A 12,737-nucleotide genomic window follows, 5' to 3' on the forward strand; every position below is an offset into this window, starting at 1 on the left:
ACACACAAAAAATGGCCACTCAAAACACATCTGCATGGCTTGCTTCATCAAGTTCATCTTATCTTGACTTGATCTAAATGTTTTCACCTCATTCAATTGAACAAGAAGATAAAACCTGTTCTCTTTTAAAAATGTTTGCAAGCCAAGAGCAGAAAAAAACATTGTGTTTTTGTAAAATTAATGATAAAAAAGAAAAGGTAATTTATTTTCAAAATCAATGCAAGCACATGTGAGGCAATAATAAATTTTTATTTCAGGTAAAACAACAATAAACATTTACAGAAGGACATTACATCTTCCATAATACCATTACATACAAATAATGCAACAGCTATTCTACAGGATACTAGTTTATTATTTCACTGGATGAAGTGACTGGAAACACTTCTGTTTTCCAAACTACTTGTGAAAAAGATGTTGTTATTTTGTTTTCAGTGCAGCGTACAAAAAACCAAAAGCAAACAAACAAACAAACAAAAAACAACAACCAAAGAGCTTCAGTTTTAAATGTGAAAACACAGATTGACTGTTGAGCACAGCAAGGATGCAGGTTTAGCCAGCCCATAATCAAACCACTTCTTTTCACACCTGAAATGCCAAAAATAGATACTTTTATATAGATTCATCATATATTCATACATGACTTCTTTTAACAGCATTAACAACCCTGTATATAACCAGATAAGAAGAATAATTATTTAAGCCAGTATCTCACTGGACCGTGACTGTTGGCAACAAACCTTGAACATCATACGTAACGGAGTTATAAAATGTCTTGAAAGATCACAAGGGTTTTCAATTTCCTCTCGTGAGAGGTTTGCATTTCTGTTGCTTGAATTTCGAACAAGTTCAAAATATTTGCTCAACCAATTTTATTTCAACTAATCAGTTGTAGGAAACCTCAGTTAAGTTTTCACGAGTCTTTAGGAGGGTTTGTTGACCTATTGTCGGGGACTACTTAGTGACTCAAAACTATAAAGGTGAATTTTCAATTGCAGTCTCACCAAATTCGAAGTGTTGGCCAACAAGAGAACAGCAAGTCATGAAAGGGTTTGTGAACCAGTTTTTGAAAATCGTGGTTTACTTTTGCGTGCACAGCTTGCAAAACTGTATTTGGCCTTGCACTATATTTTGTTTTCTGCTTCTGCTCACTCTGTACCCACCTGGGCCTGCTTTGTATCTACCTTAGCAGTCACCCCCATGTCAGATTTAATCCATTGTAGCACACTTTAGGAATGAAGATGGTTGCATTTGGCCAACAATTAGAAATATTTAAAATTTGTCATCAGTGTGGTAGACCTGGACACCCTTGTGAAAGCCCTTCAACGACTTACAAAATTTGTATGACTGATTTGAGTGAATAATTTGCAATCAAATTGAGACATAGTTAAAAACTTGCATGTTTTCTCTTGGTTTTGTGTCTCTAGCTAGTCGCCAACAGCTGCGGCCAGTGAAATGCTGGTTTTCACCTTTAACATTTCTGATGATTTCTCCGTTTTCTGTCACAGTGTTGAATGTGCAGCTCCTTCCTTCACTGGGCTGTTTGTAAGATATATGAAAGACGTGAACAGAATTTAAAGTCTGCACACACACCTCAAAAAAATGTTTCAAAGAAGACAGGAGGGAAGAGCAGAGGTGGTGGTGGGGGGGGGGGAACAAAATGATGCGTGCCACATCGAAAGATTACTCACACAGGGAGCAACATAGCAAAAATAATTATTCAGCTGCTAATACTGCTTGCAATCCTTTAAAGCCACTCGAGGCTGGGCAATCTTAGCACAGCTCGGTGATATTAACCCTCTTCTGTCACGCTGCTTTACTGGCATTACCCACCACCTCTCCTCCTCTTTCTCCTGCTGCACAATCACAGCCCGCGGGCGACACTGAAGAGCCTCAAGATAACTTCTGGTACAGCAATTCCACTGCTTCTCCTTGGTTTGTGGTAAAGGTTCAAATCTGAGGATGAGATTTCCATTTGTGAGAAAGCCGGCTCACTCTGCATCAGACTGAGCTACAGTCCAATAATATTTATACATTTACCATTTAGGGGAAAGCCAGTGAGGAAAAGTGACCATGCAGGCTGGAATGTAGGGCGAACCAATTTTTTCTTTAAAGTGCATTTTTTAAAATGCTGCTGGGTCCAATTTCATTTATTTTTACCTCAGAGCCACTGATCTGTATGGCTCCAAAATCTGGATAAAATGTCAAAAAGCTTCCATTCCCTCTTTCAGTTTCTTCTTTTTCAGTTATGTTAAAAATTGGATTTAGATAGTTGCAAATGTAAGTACAAAATTCAAATGTCAGATGCATTAAAGAGTAAAAAGTTGCTGTAATCATACCTCAAACTTAAAACAAAACTTGCATGCATGGTTGTTTTGTGCCTAATGTGAAAAAGATTCTAGTTTCCTCACTCTGACTAAACAATTGCTGTACTTCACTGGAGCAGAAAGCTGGGGATCTACAAAAGTTCTTAAAGATAAAAACTTTCTCTATCAGTAGGCAACAAAAACTGGAACATGCAGATTGTCCACACAGCATGTCCACAGCAAGCCTGGATCACATTTGGTGTGATGTTTTTTAAGTTTAAGTGCATAAAACTAAATATGTATAAAGTACATATAATATGTTTTAATGAACAAACTGTTATGTTTTCATTCCCAATTGTTATCCCTTCTATACAATATTAAGGTACCATAAAAGGCTATAGTGATGAGACTACAGGTAAAAATCAAATGTCTAGCTGGAAGCTGGGTTGACCGGATGCTAAAATCTCCATCTTGAATGTCAGTAGCTTTTCACTCTGTTCCTTTAACACTTTAAAGGGGAACCTCTTACATATCCAGCAAGAGAACATGAGTTTCCCTACATTTTAGCCTTGATTGTATGAGTGTATTGAATATGAAGCATTATATTAGTTGATGTCAAGCTTTGGGATGTCTTGCCTTTCAGCATAACAACTCCTAAAAAACACAAAAGCGGATATGAAAAAAAGTATAAAGTGATCCTGAAGAGCAACAACCATTTGGATCCAGTTATGGAGGGGCTGCAGGGGTTAGACTTTAGTGTAGCTGACAGGAGAGAGGTTTATTCTGGCAGGCAAGAAAACTACATCAACTGTGAATGTATTTGTGTGTGTGTGTGTGTGTGTGTGTGTGTGTGCGCGGCAGAGGAATCACCAGATAAATATCCACAGTATCCATTTTTCCGTGGCTTTATACTTGCAGCCTCATTTTTTTTGGCTTATGAACAGTGCAAGGCCTTGATTATTGTTTCAGTTCATATCAAACTGACTGATAAAGAGGAAGCCATTGTATTGATAGTACTTCACAATTATTACCTCTATGCTGCAGTATTTAGATAGTTTCACACAGTACATTAAAATAAATAACAAAACTCAATATAAACATCTTTGCAGATGATCTGATGTTATATACATGACCCACATTTGGACCATGTGGTGAGTTTTAAAGCCAACATCTTACTAGGCTTCAATTGTTACAGACTAGTTGGCAAATCAAACTCAAAATTGTGAGAAAATTTGCTGCATTTTCAGTTGCTGTCTCACTGTTTTCTGAGGATTTGCAACCAAGTCACCAGTGAGCCATTGTGTGGCCAATTTTTTTTTTTTAAATGGCCTATTTTCATGTGCACAGCTTGCCAAATTCTAGGCCATGTACATTATATCATTGCCCACTTCCACTCTGTACACACATTAGCACCTGCCTCCATGTTATGGTTTATTCAGTAATTATTCAGTAATTAATTAATGGTTTATTAGTAATTAACTAGGTAGATTTAAACCTGTTTTAAAATGATTATTATTTATCATTTAAACCTGGCAATGTTTTCTGTCAGACGAGAGCTCCCAGGTGTCAAATTACAGCTCTTGTGCTGTTGAGACAGCTTGGAGACATCAAAATGGAAAAGGGTTTCAAATGGGTTCAAGACACCTGCAATGCCTCTATGACTGATTTGAGATAAAAGTGTCACATATTTTTTGAACAAGACAACAAGCTTCTGCAACTCAAGCAAGGCAATTGAGAATCCCTGTGAACATCGCAAGACATTTTGGAGACTCCCTCACGAATGCTGTTTGCCAACTTAGTCTCCAGCAGTCACAGCCCAGAGAGATACTGGCGTTAGGAAAAGATCTCTGCATGAGAGCACATGTTGGGGTACAGGGACGTGTCAAAATTAGTGTCTGTACAAACACACTGTTTGTCAGAAGAAGAGAATGCAAACGGTCACAATGTTTGACTCAGGAGTTGAACAAATTGTTGCAGTTATTGATCATGATTGTTTTGCTGACATAAAGGTTGGTTGTCCTGGGCTGTATCAGAACATACAGTGATCTTTACAGCCTATTGCCTTGCTGTTTTACCTTTATGTACATTAGCTCATATTCTTAGATGGAAGCACAAATTCTGACCTATTGCCCACAGGTTTTAAATGCCCACACGTTTCCATTAGACACAGTTGTGGTTAACTGTAGTATTGCATTTATATGCATTCTTCATGTGCTGTCCTTGTAGTGTCTGCTTAACATGTCAACATTTTCAGCAGCAATAGTCTGATTTAGAAAATCTTTCTAGTTGCAACACAAAACTCATGTTATTCAAATCTGGTTCCATCATGGAGGTCCACAGATCATCGACATTTTTCTACAAATATGACCTTTCTTTAGTCAAACTTCAGCCCTCTCAATCAACCATCAGACCCCACTCCCAGCAGTATATGTGCCCATTACTCGTCTTCCCTTAAATCCACTAGTCAGACTATTTCACTTTGATCATTTTATGCAAAAGTTTGAAAATAATTAGGTGCCCATTCAAATGTAGATATTTGTGAAATGAGCAAAGCTAATTGTGGATTTTAATTTAATTTATTTATTTTGGGGGGGATTGGACTAACACTAACATTCATATGAACTGAGTAACAGGAAGTGTAGTTTGCAGAAAACTGAATCTGATCCCACTATAATTCTAAGCAACACATAAAAGTACATCAAACAGCTGGCTGAGAAAACTATCCACCAAAAGTTCCTTCTTTCACTTTTTATGTCATTACTTGTGGTTTTACAGTAAAATATTTTATTGATGGCAATTTTAAGGGAAATATTCCGGTAAGTCATGGGAAAAAAAGTCAAAATACATAAAATAAAGGGCAGTTCAACACTAATCACTGCTGCCAAGGCTGAATAAAAACTCTTGGCTCTAGATACTGTTCAGATGTTCTGGAAATGTTTTCAGTTGATGTCCTTTTCTCTTTTTTTTTTTTTTTTTTTTTGGGGGGGGGGGGGGAATCTTTGGGAACCACTGGAATAACCAATGACTGGGAGTTGAGTCAGTCCAAATACATAATAAATCATACATAATGTAAGATTTCAGACATTATGAACAGACAGAGGAAGAGCTGGGTAAATTATACATAAATGTCGGACTTTTACATCCAATTCCATTTTTCACGTTTTTAATGGTATACTTGATATACTGTATATTGCACTTTTTATTTCTGCAACATTCATTTTTTGAATTCTTGACAGTTCAATCAAGTGCTAAAAACTCTTAGTTTTAGATTATTTGGAGAAATAATAAGGGATTATTATAAGGTTATTTTATTGTTCATTAGCCTTGTTTGTTCAATGAAGTTATACAGGATACACAGGTTTTACTGGAGTGGAGCAAATGGTGTCTACAACACAAACACCTAATCTGTCATCATTGTTGTTAACCCAGTCATGTTTGGGGTAGCAGGTGAGGTTAGAAGTGGGACTATGACATTGTCATTTTTAAAAGGTTGCATTGAGGCTGTCCATGTGAGAATGCATCAGTGGCATTTAAAGATTTTCTCACTCTGGAACTTGGTTTCGAAAAATACCTCTAGACAAGTTGGGACAAAATTATAAATAAGATAAAATAAATACATAAGCAAACCAACAAGGTATCCTCCTTACTTTGAGGCTGCTAAAATGTAATTTTTTTTCAATGAGCCCAAGGTGTTAAATGACTCCTGTCTGTTGATAATTTTAAATATTAACACAGCTTTCGAATATTTTATTAATAGAGTACTCTTATTGATTAATTCACTGATGAATATTCACTGGCTTGTCTCTACAGTAACAGCTGTGTCTCTTCGCTCTACTGTCAGAACAGTTTACGACACAAACTTTATTCTATTCAGAAGCACATCTGTCTACTGTTTGTACAAAGCTGTTGTAGTATTTTTTGTTTGTTTGTTTGTTTTGTTTTGTTTGTTTGATAGTTCAAATCTTTGGCCTCTTTTGGTCTTTCTCTTGGTTTCTCTTTGTTATTTTCCTTGATCCTCCAATCCACAAAACATACAACAGGCATGCAGTCTGACAGTAATAATTGTCCCTGTGAAACGTGACCACTGAGAATTATGCAGTTGCATGGATTAAACCAAGAATCAATTTTTTCCCCCCAAGATTTTTTTTTATCGAGTTTGTCAAATCATTTAAGCCTTCGATTAACACACTGTTTGATTTCAAAAGGACCAAAGAATAACTGTAGTTCAAAATGTTTCCAGTAAATAATAAAAAAAACCCAAAACAAACAAAACATTAGCTGTTTTTTTAGAAGCTACCAGACAACAGAGGACCTCCAATATGGCCACCAAAAGATGTGTTGCATAACCAGAAAGCCCTTGTTGTCATCAGTATCATCATCATTTTTTTCCCTATTCTTACTGCTGCTGTCTACAGTTCTACAAATCTGAGCTGAAATGAAAGAAAAGAAATTAAAAAAAAATTATTTAGGATTTTCTGTTGTCATTAATCCAACTGCACTGTGTGTGCGTGTCTGTCTTGTGTTTGCTAAAAATGTGTCTTTGCGAAAGCAGTACAGAGGTGTCCATTATATAAGTTTTAGATGAGTATATCATACATACAAATATACATTCTTAAATAGGAGGCTAGTTACAAACACAAAACACAATATGTACCAATGATAAAGTCCTTTTGCTTATACTGTGACAATGATATAGGAGTTATTAGAACCTTATAAAAAGTAAACAAAATTTGTAAATAATAGTCTGGAATCTTAGATACCATTCAGAATGCACACATGCTCAATTCTCACTCGCTTTCTCATGCACACACACACACCCACACACACACACATTATGAAGGTAATAAATAAAGAGAAGTGGGAATCCTCTGGATGTCAGCATCTCTGTATTCTTGGTGTTTTTGCTCACATCAGCCACCTGGAAAACAGACAGAGAGACAACACAGAATGTCAGTAACACACTCCAGAACACTGACATGGAAAATACACTTAGAACACATGTTGGATTAGGTTTTCTTGCAGCTGCAGACCAACAGTGAGTTAACACAGCTGTGAGCACTAAAATACGTCATTGTGACTCAGAGTTCGACATTCCCATTGTTTAAGTTTCTGCCCTTATGGTCTTTATATGAAACTCCAGTTAACTGTTCATAAAAATACTTGTCTAACATTTTTGATAATTCAAAATCAGGTTAGGATTTGTCCCTTCGCCTCTCAGATGTATTGAGGCTTTGGTGCTATAGATCAGATGAACTTTATATCTGTAGTTTTGGTGTTATGTCTTGTCAGTACTTCTCAATATTTAGTGGTGAGTTAGTGCCTGAAAGGTGTGACTGCAGTGATCTATGAGTCGGGCCTTTCTGCATATTTATATAGAGTCCTTGCAGTGACATACTCAAGACTCTTTATTCCACCTTGACAGATGAGAGTTTGCACATAGTTGGTCATGTAGGTATTATTTTCAGGCAAAGGCTCTCAAGTGAGGCCATCATACTGCACTAGAGGTCAGAGGTTTGTGCCTGAAGTGTGGGTCATTTAGATGCCTTCTGGACATCTCTGTGTTATTTTTGATATTTAAAGGAGTTGAAATCAGCCTACTGCTGTTGCACATTTGTGCTGCGTAACAAGGTGGTAACAGAGCAGTAACAGTTGAATGTGAAAAGGTAAAAGTGCTTTGCAGCTCAGTGATGTGATGTATTGATGACATACTGTCTGTGCGACCACTGAGCTGCGGTATTTAAAATCCTCAACAAATAATAAACAGATGTTTTACTGAAGAGAAGATCAATGAAGTCGCAAAACAACTTTGTATTTAGTTAAAAAATAGGTTACCACAAAAAGAATAACTAAACTGAATTAATTTAGTCATATTTTGAAAATGGTAAGAAAGAGATGTCTGTGACACATTTAATGCTTAGTGCCTCATATCAATACAGCTGAGTTCTGCTTCATTCAGTTTTTGGTTTTGTGATGCTTGATTTCTTTCTGAAAGCTCACATCTATGCGGGATGTGGCTGGCTCGATTAGATGGACTGGTTTTTGTGGCCATTTCACAGAACTGCTTTGAGAAAGTGCCTTGTCTTTGGATAGGAAAGGTACTTAGGCAAAAGGAGGATGGGCTGTGCACAGGAGGCCCCAGGACAGTGACAGATGGGAGGTCAGGTGACTAGGAATCCAAAATTGTGCCAGAAGTCCTGTTACTACTTAGATTACTCTTTAATAGTCAAAATTTATCACCCTTGCCAAGACAATCTGAGGACCTCACCAAACCACTCAACAGTAGCAGTGACATACCTGTTCTGGGTTGTTTCTTTTATGATTAAAACAATGAAATGGTAGGTTTTGATTGTTACCCCTGACAGTTTGTAGAGCCTATTCTCTAGCATGAGAACTGTGTTGTCCTTAAGACATTTCTATAAATAAGCAAGTTTATAAGGTTAAATAAATAATTCTAAAAATATGTTGGTGTAATTAAAAATGATTGTGAGTTGTTTAGACAAACAATTCATGCTTTATATAAGTTTTTATAAAAAATACATTATCGGTAAATTCTACTTCCGGTTCCGGCTACGTACTTCCGGTTCCGGTTACGTACTTCCGGTATTCCGTTTTTTGCTTCGAAAATAGGTTCACATGCAAGAGGCAGCATGGAAATATTATCAGATGCCATCCACTCTGGATTGTCATGCAGGAACGCCGTAAGTTACATCATATGGCAGATTATACTGTTTAGTTGGATATTATTGTTGATTATCCTGTAATGTTATTTTAGCGAACTTGAATCATTTAATTTGGGTATATATATGTCTCTACATGTTGAGATAGAGCGTATTTTTGTCATTTCAGTTTTCACCACATGTTCATGAAGACAATTAAACAAGCTGGAACAAAACCCTAGGGTCTTCATTTGTGGTTTAACTCGGTGTCACCAACAGCTACGTTGAAAACACTACAAGAACTATTTTACTGACTTTAGCGGTAAATTTCCCAGTCTTAATAAGAATTGCACAACATCACAACAACCTAACAAAGGAAGCTCCAACACTTCCTGAGTTTCTTGACGAAGGCTGCATGGGCTCTAAATATGATGGTTTTCTTGAGAGCACAAAATGTGGGAAGAATATGAGTGCAAGCTATGTACTGCACAAGTTGGTGCCAACTGTGCCAAAAAAAAAAAAAGACGTCTTAATCGTTACACTTCACATGGCTGTGAGTTGCTGCTGCAAGAAAAATGTTAAGGTGTAACAAAGTCACTAGGAGGAAAAAGAAAGAGAAATCAGAGGGTAACTTTATCAGAACATTTCAGCTACTTAACTAGAGGACATTAGAGACAACATTTGGACCTTTGAAACATCTGGTTGACTATAGCATGGGAATGTTCACTTCTTTGGTCGCTAATCTACACAATGAGTTGTGCAGCAGGTTTTCCAAGACTCCTCTTAAAGATTTTACATTGTGTTTGATTTCCTCCCAGGAGTAAAGAACATCATGACTTGGCATGTGGATATGTACATTTGGTTGAAGCTAGTAGTTCAGCTGTCACTGATAGAGAAAGGAAAGAAGATCAGAGCTAAGATGAAGTCAAACCACAGTGCAGGATTGTGATGAGGCACAGTGGAGGGGAAGGAGCTGGCCAAGAGAGCAAAGGATGACGAGGAGGAGAACCAGACAGTGTAAGATAAAAAAAAAGAGTCTTGAAGTTGTCAAGCAAGCAACAGTAGGGGATTGGGACAGGAGGAGTAGGAGAGAATGAAAAAGAGAAGGAGTGAGCAGAAAAAGAGGAGGAGGAGCAAAGGGTGAAGAAGAGTAGGGATTTGCAGATTAATAAATAATGCATTGCTTGTATCTGGTCTCTTTTTACCCAGACGCCCCCTTTTTACTGCCTCATGTGGCTATTAGGTCCCAGCTGGCTCAGAGCCTCGTTCAGCTGCTACTCCTGCAATCTCTTCAATCCAAACATGTACATGCATTAAATGAGTGTGTGTGAGCAAGAGAACACATGTTTGTGGACTTGAATGTGTGTGTATCATTGTTGCGAGAGCAAAGAAAATTAGCAGCAGATGACTCTCTTTATTTGGAACCAGAGAAGTCTGAAAACAACTGCAGGAGCCCCTGTGCTGGAATAATTCAGAAACAGTACTGACGGTAAAGGTTTAAAATTAGATTGTCTCACAAGATCCATGCAGGAGCCACCACAGTGTCCCCACTGTGCAAAGCTGTGGCTAAAACCTGTCTACAGTAAAGCCAGTATGTCACTGGGCTGTGACTCTTAGAGACTAGTTGTTGACTGGCATTCGTCAGTGAGTTTCCGACATGTCTCAAAGAAATCTTTAGCATTTGCACGGGTTCTCAGTTTCTTCACCTGTCACAGAGGCTTCCACTCTTGCTGCTTAAATTTTGAACAAGTTAAAAAAAAATTGTGCAACTAATTTTCTCTCATTCATAATATGTAATTTGGAAGTGTAGGGAAATACATATAGCACATATAAAACCAACACTGATTCAGGTTCTTTTCCTTTAGAAAAGAGCCAAATAAATGAATAAATAAGTAAATAAAACCACTTATAGAGAGCTAACAAGTTGAAGTTAATGAACTTTTTATTCATTCAAATGCATTTAAGTTTCAGGACTTGGAAGGTTTTCAAACATGTCAAATTATGTATAATGCAAAAAATTAATTATTATCTTTAAATGTCCAAAGATTGTTTGACAAAAAAAAAGAGTATTAAGTGGACAATTTATGTTAAAAAAGTCTCCCATGAGGACTAATATCAAACACTGTGTTTCAGTTTGTGGTGTAAACTATAGAATAAGACCAGTGATAAATTGAAAGAATGTAAAACATTAAGAAAATTTAGCCATATCTTTAAAATTAGTCATCAGTAAATACAAATTTGTCTGAATGTGAAAAAAGAAAGGTACAGAATAAAAATGCTTTTGTCTGATGTGTTGCTTATCTGCTTTACTTTTGTGTTTTTTTTTTTAAATATGTATTTTTCACTCAATTTTTCAATAATATAACAAATATCTTTTGTACATAAAAAGTAAAGATAATATGTCAGAGGAGTGGGCACTTATAAGCTATGGCTTCAGTCTTCACTGTTTTCCCTGACTGCTTGTACTACTCATTTATCTTGGGATTTGAGTATCTTGGTTTGTTGTATTTTTTGACTTGTTTATCATCAGTTTTTACATTACTGTGCTTTTAATATTTTGTTTTCAGTTTGAAATAAAACAATCTAACATCTCTCACAATAGTGAGTTGTCTGACACGTTGAAGCAGGGTCTTTGTTTAGCAAAAATAGGTTCTGTACTTTTATTCATCTTAATCTTAGTTGTGCAGTTTTCTTTTTTAAATGATCTTAAATGCTCATGGTGCTTACAAGCAGGCTTACATGGAGGTAACTTACTGACAAATGTTTCATATTTAAAATCTAATTTGTAAAAAATATACATAAATGGTTAGAATGAAGAGTATATATATATATATATATTTATATTATATATATATATATATTTATATATGCATATATAAATTTTATATTATGTAATATGTTAGCTCACTAGTGGAAAGAAACAAGTCAGTATTCTTTTGATCTAATGCACTGTACCTGTTTTTTATGGTTTATGAAGTGTTTAAAGCTTAAGTAATAACTGTTTTTTTTAACTATTAATAAGTATTCATACAGGTACTCTTTTTTGTTAGGCAGTACCCACTAAACATTCAAGTAGCTGTTACACAGTTCACACTGTTAGATTTCTGAAGATCTATAGTTTCTATATCCCCAAAAACCAGCTTATGATGATGAGACTGAGCCACCTGCAACCTCTAACCTTTTACAGAACAACACTCAGTGTATATGTTGAATACTCTTGTTGTGAAGGATTGAAGGAAGTCGTGTGAGTTTCCCTGTTGCCAGAGTAATGCCTTGAGTTGTCATGTGTTGTTCTTTTCTAGTTCATTCAGTATAAGGCTCAACTGCACCTGTTATCTGTTCCTTACAAAACATTAACAAATGTCCAAAGCAAGTCTATCTTTTCAGCAGTATGTAACAAGTACAGAAGGACACTATGTAAAAGCTGTTACTCTTACAACACCAAACATTCTCCAACAACACAATATGCATGCAACAGATCACATGGCATCATGAACAACACTGTATTTATACATCTGCCAAAATCAAAGAAATATGCCACTGATGCACAGCTCAAACAAGCCTGAGTAAGAAAGACAAACAAGGCAACTAATATTAGGCAAAAAAGCATCGCAAGTAAAACACAATACTGTAGCAGTGCAGACAGGGTGTTAGCATAGCGTAACATGACATTGTTTAACGTTATTGTTGGTTCACTTCTATTTATGTAACTTTATTTAATATGGTGTATATGTGAGGCATATAAGATGTTTCAAAGTTCATGCTACAAGATTTT

General features: G+C 36.3%; 1 protein-coding gene across 3 annotated transcripts in view; it reads right to left on the reverse strand.

Annotated features, from left to right (window-relative positions):
* Positions 1 to 230: 230 nt before the first annotated feature.
* The window catches only part of cdk14 (cyclin-dependent kinase 14), a 257,244-nt gene continuing 244,737 nt past the window's right edge, over positions 231 to 12,737 (reverse strand). For all 3 annotated transcript variants that reach the window (XM_037980343.1, XM_037980346.1, XM_037980345.1), the window contains one exon: positions 231 to 7,224. The gene's annotated coding sequence lies outside the window, so the exon portion shown is untranslated. The remainder of the gene's footprint in view (positions 7,225 to 12,737) is intronic.

The sequence above is a fragment of the Kryptolebias marmoratus genome, linkage group LG16, assembly GCF_001649575.2.
Source record: "Kryptolebias marmoratus isolate JLee-2015 linkage group LG16, ASM164957v2, whole genome shotgun sequence".
NCBI lineage: Eukaryota > Metazoa > Chordata > Actinopteri > Cyprinodontiformes > Rivulidae > Kryptolebias > Kryptolebias marmoratus.